Source organism: Carlito syrichta, unplaced genomic scaffold (genome assembly GCF_000164805.1).
Source record: "Carlito syrichta isolate Samal-C Ts95f unplaced genomic scaffold, Tarsius_syrichta-2.0.1 Scaffold103323, whole genome shotgun sequence".
Classification (NCBI taxonomy): domain Eukaryota; kingdom Metazoa; phylum Chordata; class Mammalia; order Primates; family Tarsiidae; genus Carlito; species Carlito syrichta.
In genome coordinates, this window is record NW_007047419.1 from 248,390 (window position 1) to 263,578 (window position 15,189).

General features: G+C 37.0%; 1 pseudogene; it reads left to right on the forward strand.

Annotated features, from left to right (window-relative positions):
- Positions 1-8,692: 8,692 nt before the first annotated feature.
- Positions 8,693-14,440, forward strand: LOC103267562 (annotated as a pseudogene).
- Positions 14,441-15,189: the final 749 nt, after the last annotated feature.

The window sequence follows — 15,189 nt, forward strand, 5'->3', positions numbered from 1 at the left end:
CCTGCGCTTTGGGAGGCTGAGGTGAGCGGATTGCCTGAGCCCGCGGGTTCGAGACCCACCTGGGCAACTTGGCGAGACCTCATCTCTACAAGAAATCAAAAATGAGCCGGGCGTGGTAGCGCGCGCCTGTAGTTCCAGCTACGTCGAAGGCTGAGGGGAAGGATCGCCGGAGCCCAGCAGGTCGAGGCTGCGGGGGCCGGGAGCGGCCGCTGCCCTCCAGTCTGGGCGACCGAGTGAGACTCCAACTCAAAAAAAAAAGCTTCCTATGAACATTCTTATACAAGTTTTTTTGTGTGTTTTTTTTTTTAATTCTGATGTACTTTCAAAAAATGTCAGTAGCTTTAATAGGTACAAATCTTTTTTGGTCACATGGATACATTGCATAACGGTGAAGAAGCCTGGGCTTTAGGTGTCCCTGTCACCCTCACTGGTGCACGTTGTCCCTGAGAAGTGACTTTCCATCCCTCACTTCCTTCCCGCCATTCACCTTCTGAGTCCCCAGGGTCCATTACACCATCCTGTAGGCCTTTGCGCACCTGGAGCTTAGCTCCAACTTGTAAGTAAGAGCGTGCAGCATGTGGTTTTCCACTCCAGCATCACTTCACTTAGGGTAATGAGTTCCAACTCCATCCGAGTTGTTGCAAAATACATTGTTTAATCCTTTTTTTATGGCTGAACAGTATATATCACATTTTCTTTATCCACTGATCAGTTGATGGGAATTTAGGTTAATTCCACATACTTGCAGTGGTGAATTGTGCTGCAATAAACATGCAAATGCAGGTGTCTTTTTTGTATAATGGCCTCTGCTCATTTGAGTAGATACCAAGTAGTGAGATTATTAGATCAAATGGTAGATTTACTTTTAGTTTTTGAGAAATCACCATTCTGATCTCCATAGAGGTTGTACCAATTTACATCCCCACCGACAGCATAGAAGTATTCCTTTTTCACTACATCTGTGCAAACATCTATTGTTTTTAGATTTTTTTAATGGTGACCCTTCTGTGATACCTTTTTAATGGTGTAAGGTGATACCTTATTGTGGTTTTAATTTGCATTTCCCTGATGATTTGTGATGTTGAGAATATTTTTCATATGTTTGTTGGACATTTGTATATCTTCTTTTGAGAAATATCTGTTTATGTCTTTTGCTCACTTTTTAATGTGCTTTTTTTTTTTTTTGAGTTCTTAGTAGATTCTGAATATTAGCTCTTTGTTGTATATATAGTTTGCAAATATTTTTTCTCAATCTGTAGGTTGCCTATTTTCTCTGTTGATTATTTATTTTGCTGTGAAGAAGATTTTTAGTTTAATTAAGTCCCACTTACTCATTTTTGTTTTTGTTACATTTGCTTTCAGGATCTCAGTCATAAATTATTTGCTTAGGCTAATGGCCAGAAAGGTTTTTTGTAGGGTTTCTTCTAGGACTTTTATGGCTTCAGGTCTGACATTTAAGTCATTAATCTATCTTGAATTAATTTTTGTATATGGTGAGCGGGATCCAGTTTCATTCTTCTGCATATATATATGGAAAAATCCAATATTTCCAGCACTATTTTTTGAATAGGGTGTCCTTTCCCTAGTGTATGTTTGTGCATGTTTTGTCAGGGATTCAGGTTTGTAGATATTTGGGTTTAGTTCTGAATTCTCCATTCTACTGCATTGGTCCCTGTGTCTGCCTTTGTACAATTACCACACTGTTTTGGTTAATATAACCTTGTATTATAATATGAAGTCAGGTTATGCGATGCTTCCAGCTCTGTTCTTTTTGTTTAGAATTGCTTTGTCCGTTCAGGCTCTTTTTTTTGTTTGTTTCTATATAGATTTTAGATATTTTTCTACTTCTGTGAAAAAATGTCTTTGGTAGTTTGATAAAGATTGTAATAAATAATGTAGATTACTTTGGGTAGTATGGTCATTTTGACAATGTTTATTCATTCGATCTATGATCATGGGATGTTCTTCCATTTGTTTGTTTCCTCTGTGATTTCGGTGTTTTGTAATTCTCCTTTTAAAGGTCTTTTACTTTGGTTAAAAACATTTCTAGGTATTTAAATTTCCTGACAGCCATTATAAATGGGATTGAGTTTTTAATTGGATTCTCATCATTGTTGATGTCTTGCAGTGCTACTGATTTGCGTGAATTGATTTTATAGCATGAGACTTTACTGAATTCATTGATCAAGTCCAGGAGTCTTTTGGAGGATTCTTTAGGATCTTCTTGGTATAAAATCCCATCATCAGCCAGGCTTGGATTACATAAGCCTATAATCCAAGCACTTTGGGAGGCTGAAGTAAGTGGAATGCCTGAGCCTGCAGGTTAGAGATCACCTGAGCAACTTGGCGAGACCTTGTCTCTACAATAAATAAAAAATTATCTGGGCATGTTAGTATGTGCCTGTAGTTCCAACTACTTGGAAGGCTGAGGCAGATTGCTAAAGCCCAGCAGGTTGACACTAGGGTAGCTGTGAGCGTGCCACTGTACTCCAGCCTGGGTGATGGAGTGAGACTCCAACTCAAAAAAAAAAAAAAAAAAAACCCATCATCAACAAACAGAGAGAGTAGTTTGATTTCTTCTTTTACAATTTGGATACCCTTTATTTGTTTCTCTTGCCTGATTGCTTTGGCAAGGACTTCAGGTACTTTGTTGAATGGATATGTAAAAGTGGTCATCCTTCCCTTGTTACAGTTCTGAAGAAAAATGCTTTCAACTTTACTTCATTCAGCATGATTTTGGCTGTGGTTTGTCATATATAGCTTTTATTATTTTGAAATATATTCCTTCTATACTTATTTTCCTGAGAAGTTTTAATCATGAAAGAATTCTGAACTTTATCAAATGTTTTTCTGCATCCATTGAAATGATCATATTATTTTTGCTTTTAATTCTGTTTCTGTGATGGATCTTGTTATTGATTTGCATATATTGAAACATCCTTGCTTCCTTGTGATAAAACTCACTTGACTTGGTGAATTATTTTTTTGATGTACTATTGGATTTAATTTGCTAGTATTTTGTTGAAATCTGTGTTCAACTGGGATATTTGTCTGTAGTTTTCTTTTTCCATTGTGGTTTCTCCTGGCTTTGATATCAGGGTAATACTGGCTTCATAGAATGATTTAAGGAGAATTTCCTCCTTCTAAATCTTATGGAATAGCTTCAGGAGGACTGGTACCTCTTTGAAAGTCTGATAGAACTCAACTATGCATCTGTCTGGTCCTGAGCTTTTTGTTGTTGTTAGACTTTTAAATATTTGTTCAATCTCACTACTCATTATTGATCTGTTCAGGGTTTCTATTTCTTTCTGGTTCAAGACTGGGAGTTTTGTGTGTTTCCAGGAATTTATCTATTTCCTCTAGATTGTCTAGTTTGTTTGCACAGAGGTGTTCATAATAATCTCAGATAGTCTGTGTATTTCTGTGTTATCAATTTATATGGAAATCATATTTCCTGAGTAGATATCTAAGAGCAAATCTTATGGTGATATATGTTAAACTTTTCATGAAACTACTACACGGTCTTCCAAAGTGATTTCACTATTATTCATTTTGTCAATTGTGTATGACAGATGCAAATCCTCAACATAGTCTTCAACACTTGGTATGGTCAATAATTTTAATTGTACCCATTCTAAAAGTTGTGTAGTAGTATTCCCTTTTGGTTTTAATTCTCATTTTTTTTTATTAACCTACGGTGTTGAACATCTTTCCTTGTTCATTTTTCTGTTTATGTTCATTAATAAAGGGTCTGTGCAGATCTGTCCATTTTTAAATTGATTTGTTTATGATAGTGTTTGAGAGTTCTTAATATATTTTGGATACCAATCTTCCATGTAAAATACATACTTTGTAACTTTTTTCTCCTAGTTTCATGCCTTGTCTTTTTATTCTCTCAACACTTTTTCAGAGAGTGTAAGTTTTTAATTTTGATGAATCCCAATTTATCTATTTTTCTTTTATGGGTCATGCATTTGGTATTATATGTAGGAAATCTTTTTCTAACCAAAGGTCTCAAAAATTTCTCCTTATGTTTTGTTCTAGAAGTTTTATAGTTTTAGGTATCACATTTAGATTTATGATACATTTTCTGTTAACATGTGCATATGCTGTGAGATATAAATGCAAGTTCATTTTCTACATATGCATATCCAATTGTTAAACATCATTTGTTTTTTTAAAAAATCCTATTCTATCCCTACTGAATTGCTTAGGCATCTTGGCTGAAACTTAATTGTCCATATATATGTGGGTTCATATTTAGACATTTTGTTCTGTTTTATTTTGTCATGTTGAGGTCAATTCCAATCTGTCTAAACCATTGTAGTTTTATAACAAGACTGAAAACCATGTAGTGTTAGTTTGCCAATTCTTTTTCAAAGCGGTTTTTGCTATTTTAGTGACCTTTTTTTCCCACATAAATTTTAGAATTGGCTTTGTAATATGTATAGAAAAAAAGACCTTCTGGTAATTTGATTGGAATGGCATTAAATTTATAGATCAATCTGTGGAAAACTGATATACTAGCAGTTGAGACTTCTGCTGTACAAGTAATACTTATCTTCATTATGCTTTATGCTTGGATCTCTCACTCTTGGTATACTGACATTTTGGACCACATAATTCTTTGTGGTGGGGAGCTGTTCCATGCATTGTAGAATGTTTAATAGCATCCCTGGCTCCTCCACCCCTCCTCCACCCCCTGCTTGTGACAATAAAATATGTCTCCAAACATTGCCATATGTCCCCCAGAGCAGCAAACTGATTGAGATCCACTGTTTTGTATTCTTTGATTTATATCAGCAATAGTTTTCTTAGTTCTAAATATAGAGACCTTGCACATTTTTTGGTCAGTTTTATACTTATTTTATATTTGGGGGTAATATTGTAAATGGTAACTAAAAACTGTTTCCTTGAAAGGAGCAACAAAATTGACAAACTTTAGGCAAATTTACCAAGGGAAAAAGACTAATCAAACTGCTAGAATCAGAAATGAAATAGGAGACATTACTAGATTACTATTCACCTTACAGAAACAAAAGGACTATAAAGGAAAACTATGAAAAATTGCACAACAAAAATTATGTAACTTAGATGAAATAACAAATTCTTAAAAAGAAGCAAACCACCAAGAAGAAAAAGACAACTCAAGAAGAAAAAGACAACCTGAATTAACCTATCACAAACAAAGAGATTGAATTAGTAATTTTAAAAAGTTACCCCCACAAAGCCCAGACTCAAATGATATCACAGCTGAATTCTACCAAACATTTAATGAAGTAATATAAAATTCTCACCAACATTTCCTAAAAGTAAAAGAAAATACTTCCCAATTCATTTCATGATTTCAATATTACCCTGATCCTCAAACCAAAGATATCACAGGAAAAGAAAACTACAGACCAATATCTCTTATGCATATAGGTAGAAAAATTCTCAAGAAAATTCTAGCAGACCAAACCAAGCAACATATAAAGAGAATTATGCACCATGACCAAGTGGGATTTATCTTAGGAATGCAAGGTTAGTTTAACACCCACAAGCACATTAATGACATATATCATGTCAACTAGAATAAAAAAGAAAAAATCATCTCAATAAATGCAGAAAAAGCATTTGACAAAGTCTAAGAACTCTTCATGATTAAAACAAACATAGCAAAAAAAAAAAAACAACTCTCAACAAACTGGAAATAGAAGGAAATTTCCTCAGTCTGACAAAGGGCGTATCCAAAAACCTGCAATTAACATCATACTAAATGGTAAAAAGCAGATGTTTTCTTCCTAAAATCAGGAGCAATTCTAGGATGTCTTCTCTTGCCACTTTTATTCAACATTGTAATGGAGATTTTATCCACAATAATTAGGCAAGAGAAGAATAAAAAGCATCCAATTTGTAAGACAAAAAGTAAAACTATCTCTGTTTTCAGATGATGTGACTGTATGTACAAGCTCCTAAGGAATCCACTAAAAGCATAATAGAACGATTTGTGGTTTCAGCAAATTTGCAGGATACAAGATCAAAACACAAAAACCAATTGCATTTCCATACACATGCAATGAACAATCCAAAAAATAAAATTAAGAAAGCAATACATTTACAGTAGCTTCCAAAGGAATAAATTTAACAAAGATGTGCACTTCTACAAGGAAGAAATACAAATGACCAATAAGCAAATGAAAAGATGCTTGATATCATTAGTAATCAGAGAAATGCAAACCAAACTCACTATAAGATGCTACTTCATACCCACTAGAATAGCTAGAACCAAGAAATCAAATAATAACAAGTGTTGACAATGGTGTGAAGAAATTGGAACTCACATAAACTGCTGGTAGAAATGTAAAATGATGTAGCCACTTTGGAAAATAGTCTCGCAGTTCTTCAAGTAATTAAATATAGAATTAAATTTGATAAAGCAATGCCACTCACAGGTACTTACCTAGGAGAAATGAAAACATGTCCACACAAAAACTTGTACATGAATATTTATAGCAGCATTATTCATAACAGCCCAAATGTGGAAATAAATTAAATGTCCATCAGCAGATGAATGGACAAGCAAAAAAGGGTCTATTCATACAATTAAATACTATTTGGCCATAAAAAGAAATTATATACTGATATATGCTTCAACATGGATGAACTTTGAAAATATTAGGGTAAGTAAAAGAAGTCAGACACTTAAGACCACATACTGTATGATTCTACTCATATGAAAGTCTAGAATAAGAAAATATGTAGAGAAAGAAAGTTGATTAGTGGTTTCTCTGGACTAACTGTGGTTATGGTTGCACATATCTGTGGATATATTTAAAAACATTAACTTGTACACTTTAAATAGGTGAATTATATGAAACATGAATGAAATCTTAACAAAGCTATTAAAATTGAGTTTGGTTGGTAGTAAAAAAAATTAAACTAAAAGTGATTTAATACAATATGTTTCATTTTTCTTACATTAAAAAGGTCTGGAAGTAGGCCCAGTGCAAATATGGCAGTCCACAGTTTCAGGGACTAAGGCTTCCTCTGTTTCACTGTACTCAAGGTTACTTCCTGATCCAAATGACTGCTAGGTGCCAGCCACAAATCTTACTTTTAAACAACAGGAAGGAGGATTAAGGAACATGGTTAAGCTCCTTTCTTTTAATGACACATCCCAGAATTGTCAGTATCATAATTGACCATAATCTACTTATATGGTCATACTTATCTATGAAAGTGAAGATCATGAATGTAGTCTTTATCCCAGGAGTTCTATTGCTATCAAAGGGAAGAAGAAAAGTTCTAAGTGGACATCAGCAATTCTGTCCTATTAACAAAATAAATCTTAGATCAGGATGATCATAAAAAAAATCAACGTTCTATGAAAATCTAAAATGACTTTCTTATTGAGCATGAGGTGAGAAAGGGAGAGGGAAAGAGAGAAAGAATATTGAATTAAGAATCTGTAATTAAAAATATAAAAATAATAGCAAACAATGTTATATCAAGACTTCTGGTTGCTACTTATTCATTATAATCATTTATTAAATATAAAAGTTGTATAAACTACAGAAAACCAAGCTTAAGCTTCAAGAAAGCACTTGATTTAAGGTAGGACTATAGTGACAGGAAGTTTGATGAAGTTGGTTTCTCCACTAAAGACACGACAATTAAGGTTCTGGAGTTATTAACATTAGGGGGAAAAAAGTAAGGAAAAGCTTATTCAGATCACTTAAAAGTTCTTAGATCTTTCTTAGATCTCTTTTTTATACCCTATCTCTGCTAATACGAAATAGAAATGGATGGTAGGGAAAGTTTTCATGGGTAATAACATCAGGGACTAAAGCTTCTTTATTACAAGAGCGCATAATTCCAAACGAGTTAGATTTGAGTGCAGCAAGCAAGCTGATTCAACCTACAGCCCTTAATTTTGCCTGACTTTGATTATTAATACAATTGATTGTTATTAGGACATTTAGCAGCCAGAGGTGTTTATTGTAGCTTGAGTTAATAGTTCACATTGTGGGGTTGAAATTGCCCTTACTTTTTCAATGAATGTAAAAAATTCATGAGGAACCATTTAGTAACCAGGAGAGATGTTGTTATTTAATGTGGTATCATTCTTTGTTGCATATTAAACTGAATAAAACAATACATTTGTATCCTCAAACTTACAAACTTAATAATAACGATCATATTTTACATAATTATGAATGTTGTAAATGATGGCTTAAAATAGTATTCTTAGAAATTGAGGAACTCATTCATGGGTAGAACTTACATGCCAAGAATACAGGAAAAGTAGATACATAATGCATATATATATTTTTTTAAAAGAACCCAATTTCCCCAACTTTTCTTTCGTTCTAGAAAGATGCTAATGAAACTACATTTAAGAACTGTTGATGAACACTGTTTAGAAACAAGAACTGGAAAACAAATCAAAACAAAACAAACCAAATAAGCAGAAACCTTTGATAAACCCATGGAGACCTGAGTTTAATATCACTGTCTAGCTACATACCTTGGATAAGTTAATTAACCTTTCTGAGCTTCAAGTACCTCTGGTACAAAACAGTAATTCCTATCTCCTAACAAAAGGGGATCCCTAAAGTGCTTGAAATATACTTAGTTCTAGGTATTCCGCACCCCACGTTTCACTTTCCTCTTTTGTGGAACTGTATAAATCATCAGTAGAATACAAGTCATGGGGCAATGGAAAAACTGGAAAGCCCAAACAGGTAAGCCATATACATTTAATTTTCTTGTAAAAGGCTCTTAAATTGGTATTTGGTTAACAATTTGGTTAAGGTCAACAGTTAATGAAAGAGACAATAATCAAAGGGGGCTTTCAACAGACGTGGATCCTAGAGTGTTGGCCCCTTCTAACACAGGATGTTTATTTCACATCTTTTGTCTCAGTCCTGAGTGCATCTGCATCTCCTTATAGGTTTCTGGAAGCCTTGTAGCTGTACAGACTGAGCTAGAAGCATAGAATTCAGATTCCCTTCCTCTCTTGCCCTTTGGCTGAATGAGCGTCACATGAGCCTTTCCATCCACCCTGTCCTGTCTCTCCATGGTGCTAAGTACTGCTATGGGACTAATAAGCACATTCAGATGAATGACTAATAATCTTTCCACCATCAGCTCTCATTTATCACAGCCAGATAATCTGAATTTCAAATTATCTCCAGAAAGCCTCCCTTTTGAATATTTATTGACATTTCAACAACTCTTCTTAATTAAGTAGTTTATTGGAATGAACAAGATCTTTGTTTACGCTAGTCCAGCAGAAGCATGATGAGTCAAAATAACAGCGTTCCTGCTCTGTAGAAGATATCAAGAAAGACTCTGCCAAGAAATCTCTGTTCTGCTTCAGGTTGGTTCTTCTTTCTTCTTACTGGCAGACATGCATGTTGCTGGGCAAATACATTGCAAAAATACATGTGTTCACCTTAGGAATCTGAAAGTCTCCTGCAAAAAAAAAATAGGCATGCAGAAGATGATAATATAGAAAGAAATGTATCTCACAGAAGATGCAGTGGAGAATAGGGGAAGACATCTCCGTCAGCCTCACAGATTCAAAGGTAGAACACAGGAAATGGGACTTGAGATTGGCCTTGGGGCAAAGGTCAGAGTGTACAACACTGACAAGGTGGAAGAATGGCACTGCAGTGTGACATGCAGAGGAAAGAGCAATCCTGGATTGCTAATGTGAGTTTTCTGACTGGCACTGCAATCCAGCAGGCAGTAGACTGCAGAAGCTGAGTGTCCGTGATAGCCTCTTTCTTTAAGATGACATGTGAATCTTCAGAATATCAGAGACTCCATAGTTTCTGTTTGTCAGTGAATACTAAGGATTAGGAATATAATTTTTTTAAATGGCCCAGCACTGCTGAAAATTACTGCCTTTATTTTCACTAAATTTCAGAGTTAGTTGACACGAATCAGAAGAACAGCCAGAAACAAGATAGAACAAAATTTTATAATATATTTAGATTGTTTTCCTCTAAAGATAATTTTGCCCTTGTCTTGGACTGGGTGCCCTAAAAATAGAGCTGAGGCAAGGGGGATTCAGCTTCAGCTAAGTTGCTGAGGATGTTCTCAAGAGAAGGAGAATGGGTGTGGTCTAAACTCAACCTGGCTTCTGCTCCATCTGTTTGGAAGAGGGTAGTTCTCTAAAAAGTGGAAGGCATTAAGGGGCCATACCCTGACAACGGTGCACATTACTGCACTTCGTCTTCTAACATTGGCTGGCACAATTACCCTGCAGGTGAGAAGTGAGTGGAATTCACACAGAGCAGTGTGTAGCAGTAGCTCTCTAGTTAACCGTTTTCTGCAAAGCTAGTGCAGAGTATTGGGATCAGTATTGGGGTCAAACCAACAGATGCCCTCCTAGAAATGCCCTCCATCTGACCCTGTGCCCTCTGTATAGGGCACTAGTGACATCTTGGGAAGCAACAATCTCTTTTCCTGACCTTTGTCTTCGTCCATTTGGGTTGCTATGACAATACCACAGGCTCGTTGCCTTAGGCACAACAGACAACAGATATTTATTCCTCATAGCTCTGGACCCTGGGAAGTTCAAGACCAAGGTGTCAGCAGATTCAGTGCCTAATCAGGGCCTGCTGTCTGACCCATAGTATCCATCCTCCTCATGGCTGTGTCCTCACACAGTGCAAGTTGTGAGAGAGTTCTCTGGGACCTCATTATAAGAGCACTAATCCCATTTATGAAGCCTCTACTCTCATGCCCTAATCTTCTTACCTTGGGGCTTAAGATCTGAACCTATGAGTTTGGAGCAGACAAGCACTTAGGTCAGAGCAACATTCCCACAGAGGCTCTGCCTACAGAGCTGCAGTTTGGGTGGTAAGCCACCAACAGTGTCAGGAGTTCCATCAGTGGTTCAAGCCTTCCAGCTTTGGGTATGACACATATGAGAATAAATTAAGTATGCTTGGAATGGAGCATGACAAAAAGGAGGTAAGGAGAACTGCTTAACAGCCACAAAGAAAGGTGACTCTCTCAGTTCCCTGGATCACAGAAAACTTGCCTTATCTGCTAAGAAGCCTAAGAGGGCTTCCCTCCCCAGTTGCCTGTGTCTGGAGGTCACAGCTTCACTGGATGAAGCCACTGCTGAACCAGAATTCCAAATGGGTGGTCACTCCATGTTCACTCCTGCCTCCAGCTTCAAGATGAGAATGTATCAGCAGGAAGTTGCTGAAAAATATGCTTTGAAAGTTTTACCAAAATTTCAGCTGATTAACTTGCAGCCACGTCTCCTCCCTGGGACATGTGTATGCAGTCAAGCAATAAACTTTATTTGGCCTTTCCTAATCACTGAAGAGGCCCAATACTCTGCTGGTTTCATGAAGCGTGTACAAGCAACACTGATTTGACTCATGGGGCCTCATCAAGGAAGTGAATCAATTTACTAGGTGGTGAGGAGGCATTGAATGAAAGATGTTTTCGGGGTCCCTCTGTGCACAATGTGGATGAAGCAAGAGCAGCCAGTCAGTAAGTTATCATAACTGACCCGGGATGCTTCTTGCAGTGGTGGTGGTGCGACAGGAGGCGCCAGACAGTGACTCTTACAGATGCCGACCTCATTTGGTGGAGAGTAGTGTCCATTCCTGTTTTTATCATGTGATCAGAGTCAATTAGAAGTTCCCCAGTCCATTAATTGGCCACCACAGCTCCAGGGGTGAGCCAGGATAAGTGTGTATCATTCAAAAACGGGAGGCACTAAATAAATGTTGATGCCGTTGGTAATGTAGCAGTCAACATCTCCTTGCGATAAATTGGCATTGAAAAAATATAAAATGAACAGCGTAAGGAGATTCTCTGAGTGTCCCTGTTTTAGAAGACAAAGATGTAGCTTTCCAAGCAGTTGATGTGGCGCTGACCAGGGAATCTCATTCTCTCCTTGGAAATCCCTGCCAGTGTGAGAAACAGCAAAGTAAATGCTAACAGACGCCGCCTTTCCAAGAGCTCCCTTGGCTGCCTCCTGCTCTGTCCCTGCTCTGCAAGCCACAGTTGGAGCCCCCAGCAGGATCTGAATGCTTCTCGGTGGCCCTGTTGAGGTCTCATCTTCCAATGTAGCAATGAGCCACTTCTCGGCTCACTTGTAGTTTCCGATTCAGTCTCAAAAACGTTAAAAAACAATTTTGAAAATAACAATTTGAGATACTTCTGTAAGCTGGTTGCCGGGTCTTTTATTAGCATTTTTAGTGTTTTCTTAAGTCCTCAGTACAATTATAGAAAAGCTTTATTAGCTCCCCTTGACAAAGGAGAAGCCTGCAGTTGCTTTGCCAAAGTTCCATTAGTAAGTTGCAGGGCTGAGAGAACTGCAGGTCTGAGTCAAATTAGATGGTGCTGATGGATTAAGGGTGAGTAATAGGCTAATTACTCATTTGTTTATATGTAATCTGAAAGTTAAAAATGATGGGAACACAGCTGAGGGACACCTAAACTAGCCTCAAGCAGACAAGGAAAATTTCCTGGCTTGTGTTTCTTTATGTATTGTTAAGATCATATATAAGTGATTCTTATCTTGTTATCTGATGCTTAAAATCTAAATATGCACCTCCGAAAGGTAATACCTTTACAGTTAATGGACGACAGTTATCTGAATGTTTATAACATATTAGTTCACAGTTGTGATGCATTCACCTCAAAGCAGCAATGACTTTGAAAACAAAAAATTTAGAAGTCAAAGCTTCGTGTGTTTAGTTCCTCTTGCCCCATCTTGAGGGTGATGCAGGCTGGTCCAGAAGGATGTTGCTCACACCAGGTCTGTCTGTGTCACTACTGAGCAACCCCGGTATCAGGAAACCTCAGTCTTCTAAGGGGGTTCCAGGGAAGCCTACTGTGTCTTCATTATCCTGGACGGGAAACACATAAGCCCTGTATCCTGGAGGGAGACACTATCTCTGTCTCCCAAGGCTATTTGCTATATGATCACTCTTGAAAAGATAGTCCAGGAGGAAGGCTGCCACAAGACATATAGAAACACTGTGGAAATTTGCCTCCAACTGGCATGATCTGGGTCCCTGCTTGAGATTTAAACTTCAAGGCCTCACATAGGCCTGCTGAATGGGCTGTCTGGGGATGCGCTTAACAAGTTATCAGGCGATTCTTGAGAAGCACTGACTCAACCTTAAAGCGCCTCGGTTTCTGATGGGTCAAGTTACCTTCATCTGTGTAGACTTGCCAGGTGTTTTCAGTCCAGTGTGCTGGATGCATATCTGTAAACTGGAGTCATCCTCAAATTTCCCCACATATCCTGGATTGCAAGGCCTTTGTCTTCACTGCATAGTCCTTGAGATAATTTTATAACAGTGATCTCATTGGTGTGCAACCTCTCTCTTTGTTCTAATCTTATACAGTTATAACATTGAAATGCAGATGACAGTTTTGACATTCGAAAAAATGTGGTTTTAATTAGCATGTTGATTACTTGATCTAAAAAGCCAGCTGCCTAAATATCATGAAAGGTCACAAGCACAAATCCTCAGTTTTCATCTTTCTATATTCCAATTTTAATGAATTAGAAGTGATTTAATTTAGTTGCCTCAGAAAATGATTTTATTTAGCTCTCCATTCCTTTTTTAATTCTTTAGGATAAGTACAGAAATTAAAAACTCATAAAAGGAAAAAATATGATTACCCAAGCCTCATTCATATCAGGTTTTTAAAATTTTTCTTTCCCAATGGTAAACATTTCTAGAAAAACCTCAGTGAAGTTCCTTTCTGAATAGAAAATGTGTAGCAATATCAACATAAGGAAGAACTCTTTGCTTTATACAAATAATTCAGAAGAAAAATTTGAAGAAGTACTAATTTAGAAAATGGTTTTTAACAAAATAATTATTCTTTATCTGCTTTGTTCTCACTGTTTTATAGATTGCAGGTTAGATTTTCAACCAGATGATAGAACCATGTCCAGTTAGGTGAACTTTCAACACCATAACCTGAAATTGACATATCATCGCCTTCCTTTCGACCGCAACTGCCATCTTCCGGTAGTTGGCCAAAATGACCAACACAAAGGGAAAGAGGAGGGGCGAATCTATAAAAAAGGTGATATTGCAGACATCAAGGGAATGGGTACTGTTCAGAAAGGAACGCCCCACAATGTTACCATGGTAAGACAGGAAGAGTCTACAATGTCACCCAGCATGCTGTTGGCGTTGTTGTTAACGAACAAGTCAAGGGCAAGATTCTTGCCAAAAGAATTAATGTGTGTATTGAGCATATTAAGCACTCGAAGAGTCGAGATAGCTTCCTGAAACACGTGAAGAAAAATGACCAGAAAAAGAAGGAAGTCAAGGAGAAAGGCACGTGGGTTCAGCTGAAGCACCAGCCTGCTCCACCCACAGAAGCACACTTTGTGAGAACCAATGGAAAGGAGCCGGAGCTTCTGGAATCTATTCCCTATGAATTCATGGCTTAATAGGTGTCAAAAATAAAAGATCTCTGGATCATTAAAAAAAAATAAAAGAAAAAAAGAAATATCATCAACACCCCCTATACTTCCAATCACGTAGTTTGCCAATGTTGAGTAAATATTCTTGGGCAAATCCAATCTGAGCTATATCAAAACTGAGTTCACAAAACACTTCCTCATAGTGCTCATCTCCCCCATCCTAGAAAAAGAATAAAAACTAATAGGGCAATCAATGTAAAACTTGAGACTCAACTGAAATTCACACTAGAACAATTTCCGATATTGTTGTGTGTAGCTACCTCTGTTATTAATTACGGAACATTGCATTTCTTTGAATCCTAGGGATTTAGGCATTTTGCAACTTTCTCTTATATTTGCCCACAGCTTCTAGAACTTCAGTAGTACCTTGTCTTCTTTTCTGTTTCATTTTTAATTAATAAGTGAATTTGTAAATTTCTCTTATTGAATTTTATTTCTTTAATCCAATGTAAGACCATCCAGTTGAAAAAAAAAACTCAGATTTTGATAATGAAGTGGATTTCTATAATGCAAATAGTCACCCACTTTTAAAAGTGTGATTTTATATGCACTGGTTAATAAACACAATTAGACCCAACTGCCTTAGTATCCCTGTCTCATGGGCCATGCTCTGTTAAAGCAAACTACTTGGTATTATCTGTCCAGAATCTTGCATTGTCATAAGTAGTAACTGAGCCCCAACTTCTCATTCTAAAGCCAGCATTCTATGAAGTAGT